The sequence below is a fragment of the Chelmon rostratus genome, chromosome 15, assembly GCF_017976325.1.
Source record: "Chelmon rostratus isolate fCheRos1 chromosome 15, fCheRos1.pri, whole genome shotgun sequence".
Lineage (NCBI taxonomy): Eukaryota > Metazoa > Chordata > Actinopteri > Chaetodontiformes > Chaetodontidae > Chelmon > Chelmon rostratus.
Genome location: NC_055672.1, coordinates 10,300,383 through 10,314,198, shown reverse-complemented (window position 1 = coordinate 10,314,198; position 13,816 = coordinate 10,300,383). Strand labels below are relative to the sequence as shown.

The 13,816-nt window shown below is 47.2% G+C and overlaps 1 protein-coding gene across 5 annotated transcripts in view; it reads left to right on the top strand.

The window, feature by feature from the left end:
- Positions 1-13,816, top strand: part of meis2a (Meis homeobox 2a) — a 79,969-nt gene that overhangs the window by 40,074 nt on the left and 26,079 nt on the right. The window lies entirely within an intron of this gene.

Here is a 13,816-nt window from a genome sequence, read left to right as displayed (position 1 = left end):
CCCTGTGCTCCACTCAGAATAGTCCCCAGCCTGGGAACGTTTCCCTGCCGTTAGCACAGCAGCCCGATCCACTGCTGCTGTAGTCATAACACTGATCCCTTGGCTCGGACCTGCCTGAGCTGACTCTGTAAGAAATAGGGATGAGTGACGTCATGTGCAATAAGGGACCCCGCAAGGTAGTCTGTGATAGCATACATGCCCCTGGTGGAAAAGCAGGGTTATTAAGATGGTGGTAGCTGATTTTGTGCCGCTTTCCCTTTTCTACACTTTTGGGGTTATCTTACTCGTAACAAAATGTATAAGAGGATTTTGGTTTCACATCTTAGAGCTAGTTTCCTTAAATTACCCCTTACCCTTCCAGGGGTACCGCCCTGCAGGCTAGCCTCATCCCCCCACGGTTGATTGCGGGGTTGTGGCAAGAGCTGCTAGAACGGTGGCTGCTGCATGCCGGGGACCATGGAGGCCAATGAGATTCTGCTGTAGGCCTCCAAGCTGCCCCGGCAGTGCTTTGATATTCATCTCACACCAAGAGAAGAAAATGCAAAAGGGAAAAGGAGCAGCACAGGCGTGGAAACAGCAAACCAGGCTAAAGAAGGGAGGGAGCCAAGGAAGGAGAAAAGGTTGAGCGATGGAGGCACTGAGTAGAAATCAAAAACAGACCTTGTGTTTCACTGTTTGGTTTGTCATGGGACCCTGGCTGCACCAAATCCCACTCCTGCCATTTTGTGTGATTTTTCTCCCCTCCCTTCCTACGCCTCTCACATGCGTGCTTTTGTTTTGCCCAGCGCTCAGTCCAGGGGCAGGCAGTGGGATTCCTGCACAGTGGGGTCCTTATAACTGGGAGCCATGTCTCTTGTTCTCACCTCTCCCCCTCCACTTCCTCACCTTTTCATTTTTTTCCCCACTGATATCCTCTCTCTTTCCCCCTCTGAACATATGGACTGGTTTTTAAGAGAGAGCCCAGTCCACATCAAAGACTGAGGCTGAGCGGGTCAATTTGTTGCTCCTTTCCCCGACTCTTCCTTCTCGACTAGCCTCAGCGGACCCTCCCTGCACCGCAGCCATTTACCCAGAATGCTTCATCGCTCAAGCAGTTATGCCTAGCATATATATCGAGCCATGTGTTGTTGGTGTCTGTTCTCCACATAGAGCTGAGCCTCGTCAAGCCTCTGAATTTCTCTGCAGCCACATCCCTCAATGATCGTGTAAGGCTACACAAAGGAGCATGTGTGATGGATGGCAACCCCTGTATCAAAAAATAGCTGTACCCCACGCTGATTAGAAAACAACAGATATATAGAGGAAGAAGAGAACAAAAGAAAAAAATCAAATGAAAAGAAAAAATAAATATATATAAATATAAACCCCGGCAGAGCAGGCCTTGGCTCCAGATGTGAATCTCTCTGAATATTGATCATGGGGAAAGCTAGTCCTGATATCCCCAGGGCTCAGCGAATGACACACAAAGCACCTCTCTAAAGCCCATAAACCAGCTTGTGCAATTATTTAGATAAAGAGGGCGACAACAGCGATGTATGCCTCCCAACCCAGAACCTCCTCCTTGGCTCTCATCCTCCTACTACCACTCCTGCTCCTCCTTTTTCCTGTTTCTCATCCAGCATGAAGACGAAGAAATTAAAAAGGGGGGCAAATGTGTAATTAGCCACACGTTTCTGAATCCTCCTTAATGTTCATTACTGAAACCAGGGGCAATTACAAGTTCAAAGGGGTTTAGGGCACCAGCAGCCCCGCATAATCACTCGCAAATTAAGCACAGCTCATTTGTCACAGCACAGCACGCACACTTGTATGTGCACACGGAAACACACATACATGCATACTGTCAGGGTTGAGTCATAGACAGGCTGACAGGCATCAATTTCCATACAGGCACAAATCTCAGCTACCCCAAGGCGCTGGGTTAGGTCGTCCAATCCTCTTATGCTCTGGTGCTTTGTTTTCACTAGACGACAGCAAACACCAGTGACACCTTCACCTTAGCTTGCTCCACATTATACTGTATCCTACTTGCATTCATCCTCTTATAGGTGTCCTGTTTGCTCTTACAATCCCCGCCGCCACCTGTCCCGTCCTCTCTCCATTTTACAGCCCTTTTTTCTAAACCCTCTATCTTCCTCCGTGTCCGTCTGCTACCACCTGGCTGTGTCTCTGCAACACGTGACAGTGTGTGTTTCACGTCTGTCCCCGGAGGTGTATCTCGGTTACCTCTGGGGCCGGGTCACAATGGCTAATCCTGTCTTCAGGTGGCTGTTTAGCACACTGAGAGGAGAGCTTGCAGAACCGGAGGTGAGCTCCTGTTACAGGACTCCCTGACCGGGGGTCACCTCTGACACTGTCAGAATGCGCTCACATGCACTCGCAGAAGCATGTCCTGGCAGAGCGCTGGCACATGCGTGCACACGCAGACCAAAGTTTGCACACACAAACACCGTCACTCAAACACATTGAGCCTGCTTATCGATCCCAGGTGGCTCAGCCTTCATCTCTCCCCTCCCTTGTTCTTCTTTTTCTGTCTACTGTACTGCTCCTCTTCTAGTCTTTCTCTGTCTTCTCTCATTCCCAGATCACTCAGACTCTTGTTCACATTAGGATTCCCTGATATGATCTCCATGAAGATTTGCTCTAGTGGCCATGCGTTGCCTGTCCTGCCCGGCACCCTCATTGTTTAAGCTGCTCCCACACGGGGACACAGTCAGGTCTCCGGTGAATTGAATGGAGCCCTATCATGTGTGGCTCGGCGTACCGGGAGAGAGAACTCATTTTTCACTGGGGGAACGACATCCATCTCAGCAGCCAAACGCTGGCTGTTTCATTAAGTAGCCCATCCAGGCAGACAGATGTGTTCACCACACAGCCATGTTTGCCTATGCAAGAGCGTGTATTAACCCACAATCCTTTGGGGGAGATTAATAGGCTACCAGCCCCTTTCCATTGATTATCTCAATGCCATTTTCCCCTCCTTTCCTTGGCTAGATATTAAAAACTAATGAAGCCTATTGAAAACGGGAACCGCGAGGCTCTTCACGGATCATTTTAGGTTATTTGGACTCAAACAGAGAGAGATCTCTTTAAGGCACAGTTTGAGTCGAATTAAGAAAATAAATGTGGAGAGCAGTGTCGAAGAAACGGGAGGAAAAAAGAGGAGACAGAGTGTGACTGTAAAAAGATGTGTGTTTAAGAAAAGATAACTCTACTCTGACACATGGAGCGGAGACACGGCAGATGTTAGCAATTCCAGAGCAGGGCAAAACATTCCTAGTGTTGGAACCACGTCCTAATTGCCATAATGGAGGTGGTAAGCGCTGACAGTAATGGAGTCATGGGGATCCATCCCCGGCAACCTGAATTAGAGGCCACTTGGCAGATCCACTTCAAGATGGCCTGTTTTTTGTCGAGATATCCTTGTTTTCGCTCTTCTGCAGGCTTTCTTAATCTTTCTGACGGAAACATTCTGTAGCATCACCAACTTTCTCCCGCCTGTGTCAGAAGTAGGGGGCTCAGTAGGCACGGTGGTTGGCGCAGGGCGCAGTGTGGGAGGGAGAAGTGTGAGATAGATGGGTCAGAGAGGCCTGGGCGGAGAGTGAGCAAAGAGTTAAAAGCGTCCATGTGATGGGCTCACCTCTGCACCAGGCCTGGTGAAAGGCGGCGGGGTGCTGTCGGGGAAAATGACTTCCTGAGACATTACCATCAATCACCAGACAGGTCAGGCCCCCCAATCCCGCCATCAGGACGGAGGAGAAGAGAGGGGGATGGGGCAGGAGGATTAGACTAGAGGGGACGAAAACAGAGCGAGGAAGACTGAGTTAAGGCTTATTGGGGAACAGACTATTAACAATCTCTTTTTCTCACTGTCTGACTGTTTTATGTCTCTCTCTCTCCCTCTGCCTATCTGTCTCCCCCTGTCTTTCTCTCTTTCTATTTTCCGGTCTTCCATAAAACGGCCGCACAGGCATTCAGGACCGGCCCCTGCTGGTCAGAGTCCTCTCCTCGGCTCAATTGCATCATTAATTATTCCACAGGCAGTGGGCTAGGAGCAAATCTAAAGAGAGGAAGAGAATTAGAGAGGGAGCAAGAGTTAGATGGGGAGATGGGGGACAGCTGTCTAACACCCCCAGTTGGTCTTGCTTTCACTCTTTCTCTCTGTCTGTCTCCTTCTCTTTCTGTAAATGAAGGATGGGAGAGGGGAGGGGCTTGGGTTACCTCAGTGAGCGGTTGTGTTACATTCCTGAGAAGGGAAGGGGTGGAGGTTGGGGGCGGGGGGGCGGTTCAACGAGTTGTTGAAAAGAACACAGACGCTTGTCAACAGCCTCCGAGCTGGGGAGCCATCATGCCTTGCTTTAGGCCCGGAGGTCAATGACCCTCTGTTGCACCCAGATAGAGAGAGGTAGAGGGAAGCAGAGGGAGAGAGTAGGGCCAAAACCTCCAAAAGCTACAACAAATCACCATACGGTACGTGTCGCTGCTTGTCTGTGGCGGAGGTCAGTCAGAAGCCTCAAAAATCCGTAAATCCCTCTCTTTCTGTCGTCGCCCATAAAACACTGTACGCGCGCAGCGGCCGAGCGAGTGTGCTTCCTCTGAAGGGAAGAGGAGCGATAGACAGAGAGAGACAGAAAACGGCGAGCGCTGGCAGTCATGGCAAAATGGCCCATTAGATTTAAGGAGTAAAAGTTCATCAGCTTTATTAATGGGAAGGTATATAAATGAAGTATGAATTACCTGACTTTTATGGAGTGGCGAGAGTGAAACTGGAGTGTCTTATGATATAATGTTTTAGTGAGCTGTTCTGAGCGCTCTGATGAACAGACTGCAGAGAGGAGGAGGAGAGAAAGAGTGGAGAGAGAGAGAGAGAGAGACTGAAGTGTGCTGGGGTCCCCTGAGTCCAGTGGCTGGAAGGTTGCCTGATTGTTGCTAACATGCGTAGCTGATCGGGTTAGCTCGGAGACAGGGACGTTTGTAGCTTCCAGGCTTATTCTTTGCGTGTCATTAGCCAGCATAGTAAAAATTGCCGGCACGAAAAGAGAAAGGTCAGCCACGTTTCTGATTCTGTCGCTGCCCTACACATGTGCACACAAACAGGAGCGTGCGCCGGCCGTCGACCATGCCCGCAGTTCCAAATGCGCAAGTACAGTTATAAACAAGCGAGCATGCACACATGTATCCAAGCACACATGCAAGCACAAGGACGCACACACGCCAGTGCGCAGACAGACAGACAGACAGACACACACACACACACACACACACACACACACACACACACACACACACACACACACTCTTGCTCCCCACCATCCTGTAATAAGCGGTAAGCTGAGCTAGCTGATGGTCATCCTCCCATGGGGCTGCTGGGTGGCTGCCAACTTCCTGCCTGCTTTGTCAGTGGATAAAGCCCCTAACAAACGAGAGGGCTGTAGCTAGGCAGGCCAGCCAGGTCAAAGGTCACCTCGGCCCCCGGGCAGGATTGAGCCTAAGAGCACTACAAGGAGAGAGAGAGAGACAGAGAGAGAGAGAGAGAGGATGGAAGAATGCACTTAAAGACTGGCTGCTATTAACCAGGCCTAAAAGCTAGATCCCTGCCTTACCACTCCTTCTCTTCTCTTCTCTTCTCTTCTCTTCTCTTCTCTTCTCTTCTCCCTCTTTTGGCGGCGCTTCACAAAGGCATTTTAACTCCCGTCACATGTCGACCCTTTGAGGAACATTAAGAAAGCGAAAGATCCTGAGGGCATTTGTCAGTCCGCACAGCCCCATGCAGCCAGCCGCCCCTGGGTGTTGAGCAATGACAGGAGATATCTCCTTGACTCATACACCCTTAGATGAAAGGAGAGCTCAGAAAGACGTGCATTTCTGAAAGGCAAAAAAACGGCATTCACTAAAGGAGAACAGACACAACAGGTAGGGACGGGGCGGTGACTGATCAGGGCTTGGCTGGCTTTGTTCCATGGAAGTACTTGTGATCTCAGATGAATGCACCTATGGTTACCATCAGCTCCGCTCCTCTGTCTCACTGACAGGGACATGATCTGAAGTGTCTGTCTGTCGTGGGCCTAAGAGCTTCTCTCGCTGGCAGGGGATAGAGAAAAGGGGAGACGGTGCAGGAGAGGAGAGGAAAATCTTTCTTTCCACCCCAGCTGTCCATTCACAGGGAGAGAAAATTTGACATGGTTGACTTGAACACATTTAGCATCATTAGCAAACAGGAAGTGTCCCCTGCAGCTGTTTTTTGGCTGGGGAGGGGGTGTTCCTGCCTGCACTGTAATGGACAAATGTTACCCACCATGTTTGCCTTTGATTTTTGACCTGAAAAACAAAAATTGACATTACAAATGTCCTATGATATCTTCCAAATTGGCTTGACATTCCATAGCTGGCCCCGGGGGTTTCTTGTTTGTCCTCTGTAAGTGGTTGTGCTCTTGTTGTTGTGTCCTGAGGCTCGCTATTAGAATGTACTGGCCTTTCTCTCGAGAACGTGGAGTCTTAAAGAGACAGAGGGAGAGACTAGAAAGAGAGAGGGAGAGAGCTAAAAGAGGTCCTGGTTGTGTATTTGAATGCTTATGCTCATTAAGTTAATGCACAATGAAAGGGAGAACCGTCAAGTGGAAACTCTCAGAAGCTTCTATTTGAAGAGGGAACACACCCGCTTTTCTCTCCCTCAGTCTGTCCATCTCTCCACAAATTAATCTGTTTCTGTTTCAATTGAAGATCAGCCCCACTTTACTTTGACTTGGGAAGTTAAACAAAGTCTAAAGAACACAATAGAGAAAGAGGATAAACTTAAAGAGACCCTGTATGTTAATAGTAAGTCCTTTTCCCAACAGACTTTATCAACAGGTTGTAAGTGCTTTACTGCCTGGCCCCCTGTGTGTTCAAGCCTACAAGAATGGCTTGTGAGCTTCAGTATGCCAGAGTAGTGTCTAATACCCCAGACATATTTGATGCTGAAAATTTGTAATATTTATCCATATATGCAGCCTAAGTGGGTAGTTATAATAGTATTCTTTTGTCAATTAATTTTGGAATCACAAAAAGAATTTTTCCAAGAGGAAATAAAAGGAGCTGAAAAATATACAGCATTTTTTGGGGGGTAAAAAGATTTGCAGATAAGCTTTGTGTTCCACCCGAGAGGTTTCCTTAGGACGTGTCTCTCCCTTAGTCAGTTTAGAAAATCATTGCTTTTTTACAATGTGTACATACGTCATTAAACCAGTGCCGGTGTTTATTCAGAGGCTTAGTTCGTTCAGTACACTTCAGCTATAGCGTGCGCTCCCAGTGGCTTTATGGCCGGCAACAGTGACAAGTGGTGTGGACATGAGGTTTTCCAACGCAGGCAAAGTGGGTGGGTCGTCTGCTTTGACAGGCCCACCAGGCTTCTAATGATGTGCTTATAGGCCCTAAAAGTCCCTCGCAAAGGCAAGAGACCAATTACCTCACAGCCCCAGCAAGCAACATCGTAGAGGATAAAAGAACAGGTGATTCATTTTTAGAGAATTATTTCAACTCACTGAAATTTAAGAGGAACAAAAGGCTTTCGCAGGAGAACGATGCTTTGGCTCAGCTGTAGCCGTTGCAACAAGATGTTTTAAAGACTTCTTGAGAGCAAGTAGCGAGCGTGGCTGTGTGTTGACATCAGGCGAGCTGGAGAGCAGAGCAGAACAGAGCTGGGTGCCCCTGAGCAGGCAGTTACCACAACAAAGCCCACAGACCGGTCTGAAAAACCAGGCCAAATTCCTGCCCTCTAGGACCTGGCTTAAAGCTCGAGCGGAAACTTTGAAAGAAGGGGACGAGAGGAGAGGAGAGGAGGTGGAGTGAAGAGGATACGAGACGAGGCCAGACGGGTTAGCGTGTAGCGGGGAAGGGATAGCTGCTGGGGCCCGCGGAGTACGGCAGGAGAAGGAGAGATCAACGGAAATGAGAGAGAGGGAGAGGGAGAGGGAGAGACTGAGAGGAGACCAGGCCCCCGCTGTAAAGATGGAGGGATCGTATTCCTCCTCTTGAAAGCGGAGGGGCAGCCGTGTGGTGGAAAAAGAAGCCATGAACTCGATCTGACGATTAAATAGGCACATCTCTATGGCTGCAGGCCACAAACGAGACCGGGTCCACAACACAGCACACACACAGTTTGTGTATATAACTGTTGGCAAACTCCAATAGATCTGATGGGTTGAGTTCAGTCGATCCTTGTTTGGGAGTCTTTTGTGGATTTCTGTGTAGATAATGAACACTGTTTTTTTTTTCCTATTTCATTTTCTTTATTGGATAAAAGCGATACCTTATTATCATTATGCATGATAGCATTTGGAAAAGCATCTTTCTCTTTTCTCTGGTCGATCCGCTAAGTCTGGAGGTGCATTGGGATTGTGTGGGAGTGATTGCTATTTAGCCTCATGGAGCTTGCTACAATCAGATGCCTGTATCTCCCATATCCTCCAGGGCTCCTTCCTCACCCTCTCCCTCCATTCATTCCCCGCTCCTTCCGACTCCCCTCACCCACTTTACTGTTACTGTAGCTTGGCAGGCGAGCAGGGCAGTTATGCCGTAGAGCTTCTCTACAACCTTGCACCATCTCCAGTGAACATAAATTAATGGTGTAGAGCAAACAGGCTGTTGGCTGAGGGCCAGGAGCTGGCTTCAGGAGCCCAGCCAGCGATTGTTGTGGCGGGCCATGGCAGCAACAGCAGTAGTAGTACTGATGCACTGCCAACCAACCAGCCAGCCAGCCAGCCAGTCAGAGGGGTAGGCAGGCAGACAGACAGACTCAGGGCCCTTTTGCTCTATTATAGATGCCGGGGGCCTCGCCAGTCCGCCTCGTATTTGCAATCATCACCGTTTTACTGTCAGAGGGCAGTCCGCTGAGAGCCCTCATGCTTATTGTGGAAGCTCTGGAGTCTGGAGTGAGGGAGACAGAAGTGTAGTGGTATGTTCTGAATGCAGATCGTGTGAGGTGTAGATATGGATGTACTTTTATTTGCTGTTATCAGAGGTTGGCATGCAGTGCGTGCGGTTTGTAGGTTGGCATCATGTGAGTTCTGTTTATAAGTTGGCTGTATCTGTGTGTGTGTGTGTGATCGAGGGAAAGAGAAAGAGAGAGAGGGAGAAAGGAAGAGTAGCGGGGTTGAATCATTGAGTCATGTGGCATTCTTGCCTGTTTTCACACTGTTGTCAGGAAGCAGTGTAGTTCCCAGTAAAATAAAACAAACACCCGAAACTCCCTCCTGCCTCCACTCGCCCAACAACACACAATGAGAGGGAGAGAAAGCGAGAGCAATGGAGATAGAGCGGTTAGCATAGAGATTTTTCTAAAAAAAAAATGGAGATGGATATAAGGATGGTGATAGAAAAAGCGTTTTTTCTATGTAACTTGTAGTTTACACTGTTCAAAAGAGCTTCAACTGGTTTGCTCCATTTGCAATCCTTAGTTTGGGCTCAGCTAAGTATGAGAATAAATATGAATTTATAATTGATAAAATAAATCAAACTGATCTTTTTGTAATTTCAACTAATCGAACCCATGATGCAAATAGTTATTTGTCATTTATGCTGATATATCGTTAAATCTATTCTGTCATTGTCGTAAAAATATGAAGCTCTTCTTTTTATTAATTGTCAATTGTCAATCTATTTGATGTGCACAGATGGAAGTAATTAACTGTATCCCTCAATCTGCCAGACTGCAGCTAAAAAGCCAGATATTGCTCTGTGCATGGTAAACACTCGTGATGGATTCAAAAACTCCAACTGGATTTATTTGTCATATCTGTTGGATCTCCCAGTAATGCCGATATGCATTCAATCTCATTGTCATTTGTCAAAGAAGCCAATTGTGACGTTAATAAGAACGGCAACTTGATATTTATAATGTGCCAATCTTACCCCAACTCAATGCAGAATCCATATTAAAATGTCATCCCTCTATTTGATTGTGTTTATTTCTGACAGTGAATATTATTATCATCCTCCAGTCACTTTGATTAAAGACAAATAAGATTCCAATCAATGCAAAGAAGGCATATATGAAAGAAAATAGCGGGACACAATATTGCTGTAAAACTAGACACAAACTCACAATAAAGCCCATCAAAAGCTCCCAACATGCAAAAGCATTATGATGAGGAAAGTTGATATATAGAATTATGTCTGTTTAGCAGTTTGCACTTTCTATTTAAAAAGAAAAACAAATATGTATGCACATTGTCTAATAACCCTATCCCAGTGACAAAATAGCTGGGGCTAAATCACACCAATCATCATCAGTTAATCCTTTGTGTTGCCATGGCAGTGGGGTAAACAGCCAATGGCCTGTGATTTCCTTGGAGTCATTAGCATGGAATAGGTTTGCAAGCCACTGCAACCTTGTGACCTGGCTCTATAACTCATGTCACACACTGATGATGTCATTCATCAATGGGGTCCACTAGTTTCTCATTCAAGGGGCTCCATGTTCTGTGAGTGCAGGGGAAGGGGCAGAGCCAGGAGAGCGGTGGGGGTTGAATGGAACGGCCGGGATAATGATCGGGCTGCAAGATTTGACGAGGGCAGCAAATAGGTGTCAGGAGAGTATGAATCTGATATATGGCGACCTGGATGTTGAAAGAGTGGATAGGAGTCGGTGTGGGCGAAAGGTGTGATGTGAAGTAAGAGTGGTCCAGCAGTAGATGTGGTTGTTGTATGTGGGGAAATGCCAAGCTGGGCTCAGGGGGGGTTTAAGGACCGTACGCAGCAGATGATGGAGCTACCTCAGCTTGTAATGTTCAGCAACCACAGGGGCCATTACATCCAGCACTATCAGAGAGCACAGAGCACATCACACCCTGTAATTTAGCCAGCAGTCAGTCTCACACACACACACACACACACACACACACACACACACAGCTCGATTCTCAATGACAGGCAGAATGCGATCCACCTGTGTATGCGCCTGTGTTTGTGTTGATTTGGTTCATCTGTGCTTTGTCAGGTCAGATTGCAGGCATTGGACAACATGTGTTGCATCAGGATAGTGCTCGCTTGTGCACATTAACGGGCTCTAGCGTAATTAACAGAGCCGTTTCGATCGCAGACCAGTCAGTGCTGCCCGGACAACAAATTGAAGCTGCTCATTTCTGGCTTGCTGTTTTGCATTTTGCGGTCAATCCTCTTTTAAGGATATTGGCCTTGGTGTTTGTAACTGAACATATTGAGCGAATCCAAAGCTAGTGGGGAGATTATCAATACCATCTTTGATCTTGCTCTGTGTTTGTGTTTCACCCATTAAATAACCATGTCATACTGTCTCCTGAGGGAAGTGAAGGACATCTCCAGGAAGAAGCACATTAGAACAGATGTAGCTCTCTGGCTTTGAGTCTTCTGTTTAATATTTATTCACAGATTCATCTCACGTTCACTCTTTTCATATCAGATTTTTTTTGTGCTCATTGGGTGATTTACTAACATATATTTTTTTTACTGAGGCAATTAACATTAAGAGGTTACTCAGAGGTCTAAATAGCCGTTCTCCAATTTCACGGCTGCTGCAGCCTTGTAACCACTAGGCCCACCATGCCGGCTTGCTTCTCGTGTGTGTGTGTGTGTGTGTGTGTGTGTGTGTGTGTGTGTTTGTGTGTGTGTGTCGCCATTGCCACCACACACCATTTTCTGTAGCTGAGATTTCAGAGCGCCAAGCTTTAAGCAAAGCTGCCACAGCGTAAAGTGTGGGTGGCCTGCAGTCGCGGCCATAAAAAGTACGTGTGTTGGGAGAAGGGGGGGGTCAGCGAGAAAGGCGAGAGATTTGAGGACAGAGGATGAGAAGAGGTTGTATACAGGCGTGTTTCGTCGCTCGGTGGGTACGTGTGCTTGGGAGTGCATATGTGCAAGTGCATGCAAGTCTCGGGGTTGCAGGGGGGTTGGTCTCGTCTGACACAGGAAGGCAAGGAGCGGGGGAATGAGCAAGGGCCGGGAGGGGTATGAGCCGAACGAAATAGGATTTTTTTTAGTGTCGTGTCTATGTGGTCAGAGTAAATCTCCTTACTCAGGGGTTTTGTGTGCGAGGGGGGCTTTAACGTCCCCACTCTCCTTGATGAGACATCTTTCTTGTTTGTTCAAACCATTCATTACGCGGTGGCTGCTGGACGAGCTATGCTGCCGGCCGGCGTATTTATCACCGAGCTAAAGCGCGTTCTGCCTGACAGTAGGCGATTGATGACCGGGTCTGGGCCTGAGAGGCTGAGGAAGCCTTAATACAATGTAGATGACCCACTCCCATTTCCAATTTAGGCTGCCCTTCTCCCCACACCTCCGTACCACATCATCTTTAGCTACGTCTCAGTTTGTGCGTGTGTCTGTGCATGTGTGTACATGTTTGTGTAGTGCGTGTGCATTAAAAAAAAGACTGGGAGGGGGGTGTGTGTTCTGTAATATTTGCGAACGTGTTTTGATGGTGACCGAGGTCATAGCTAATGTGAAAACGCCAAGGAAGCCCAGGAGTGTAAGGGGGAGGGAGAGAGAAGCCGTACTCTTATTACATGTTGTTGTCCAGAGGGGACACACACACATACACACACACAGGGATGTAGATATGTATATCTGTTCTTTGGGCATTGTGCACACATATATACTGTATGTGCGTGAATACGCACACAAATGCACACACACACACACACACACACACACACACACACACACACACGGTAAGCAATAGAAATTGCTCTGTCTTCCTCAGCCAAGGAAATGTCAGCACCTGGCAATCAAAAAATGTATTTCTATGCAAGCATTATCATCTTTCCTTTGTTAATGATTTTAGCATATTAAAAGGAACTACATACACAAGTACAAATCAGATTAATCCCTTTCTGCAGCCAGCACTCATTATTTGTCCAATCTCAGCCTTGTTTGTTATTAATTGAGCACATTCCTCAAACCATTTTTTCATCTCTCCTCTAATTAAAATAAACTACATTTAGACAGGCAGTACTACCGGAAAGGAGGAATCCTCTCCTCTGCTGATATGAAACCTTACTTAGATCAATTATTTCAGGAGCAAATGAGAAAATAGTTCTTGAGCAACTGTTATCGTTGCATGTTAAAATTGAATTCAATTAGCGCAAGCCAGGCAGACGTTACCGGCTTTATGAAATTTGCTTTCTCAATGAGTGTGGAGGAGGAAGCTGAAAAAAGGAGCGTAAGTCGGCTAAAGGTGTTTTTTTTTCCTTGGCGGGGAAGAATGTCTCTTAATGGAGCCTGAAACCAGCCGAAAATAGCGGAGGATTTAAGTGTCACTTTAAAAGGAATTCTTGTGTGCTGTGATTTGCAGGTGTAATGTTTGCAGGTGGATATTTGTTTGTGTCTTCTGTTTGCACATGCTCATGCATACGTGCATGCGCGGGCGTGTGTGGGAACGTGTAACTGTGCGCACGCATGCTCTCCGTCTGCGATGGCTGAATGAAACACATAGTGTCTCATTTGTTTCGTTTGCGTGCGCCCCGACTCCTAATCTGGCCCTTAAAGACATCTGTCACCAGCGATCACTGTTGTTTTGTCATGCTTCATAGCAGGCCCAGGGGGAGCAAGGCAGCCCAAGGTCTGCCATTTATATCAGCCCATGTTCTCTAGATTGGACCTGACACAAATAGTATCATTGAAGCCCTGGTCGCAGAATTACATTTTCAGGTAAAAATCTTGGCGAGGCTGTGGAGGAGATTTCACAGCATTCTCTTCTTTTAGCATTCGTCTGTATTCAGCTGCTCTCTATGAAAGAGCCACCACCAGGATACATGTCAGACATTCAAGGAAAGATAAATGTATTCACTGCAAATCTGCACCC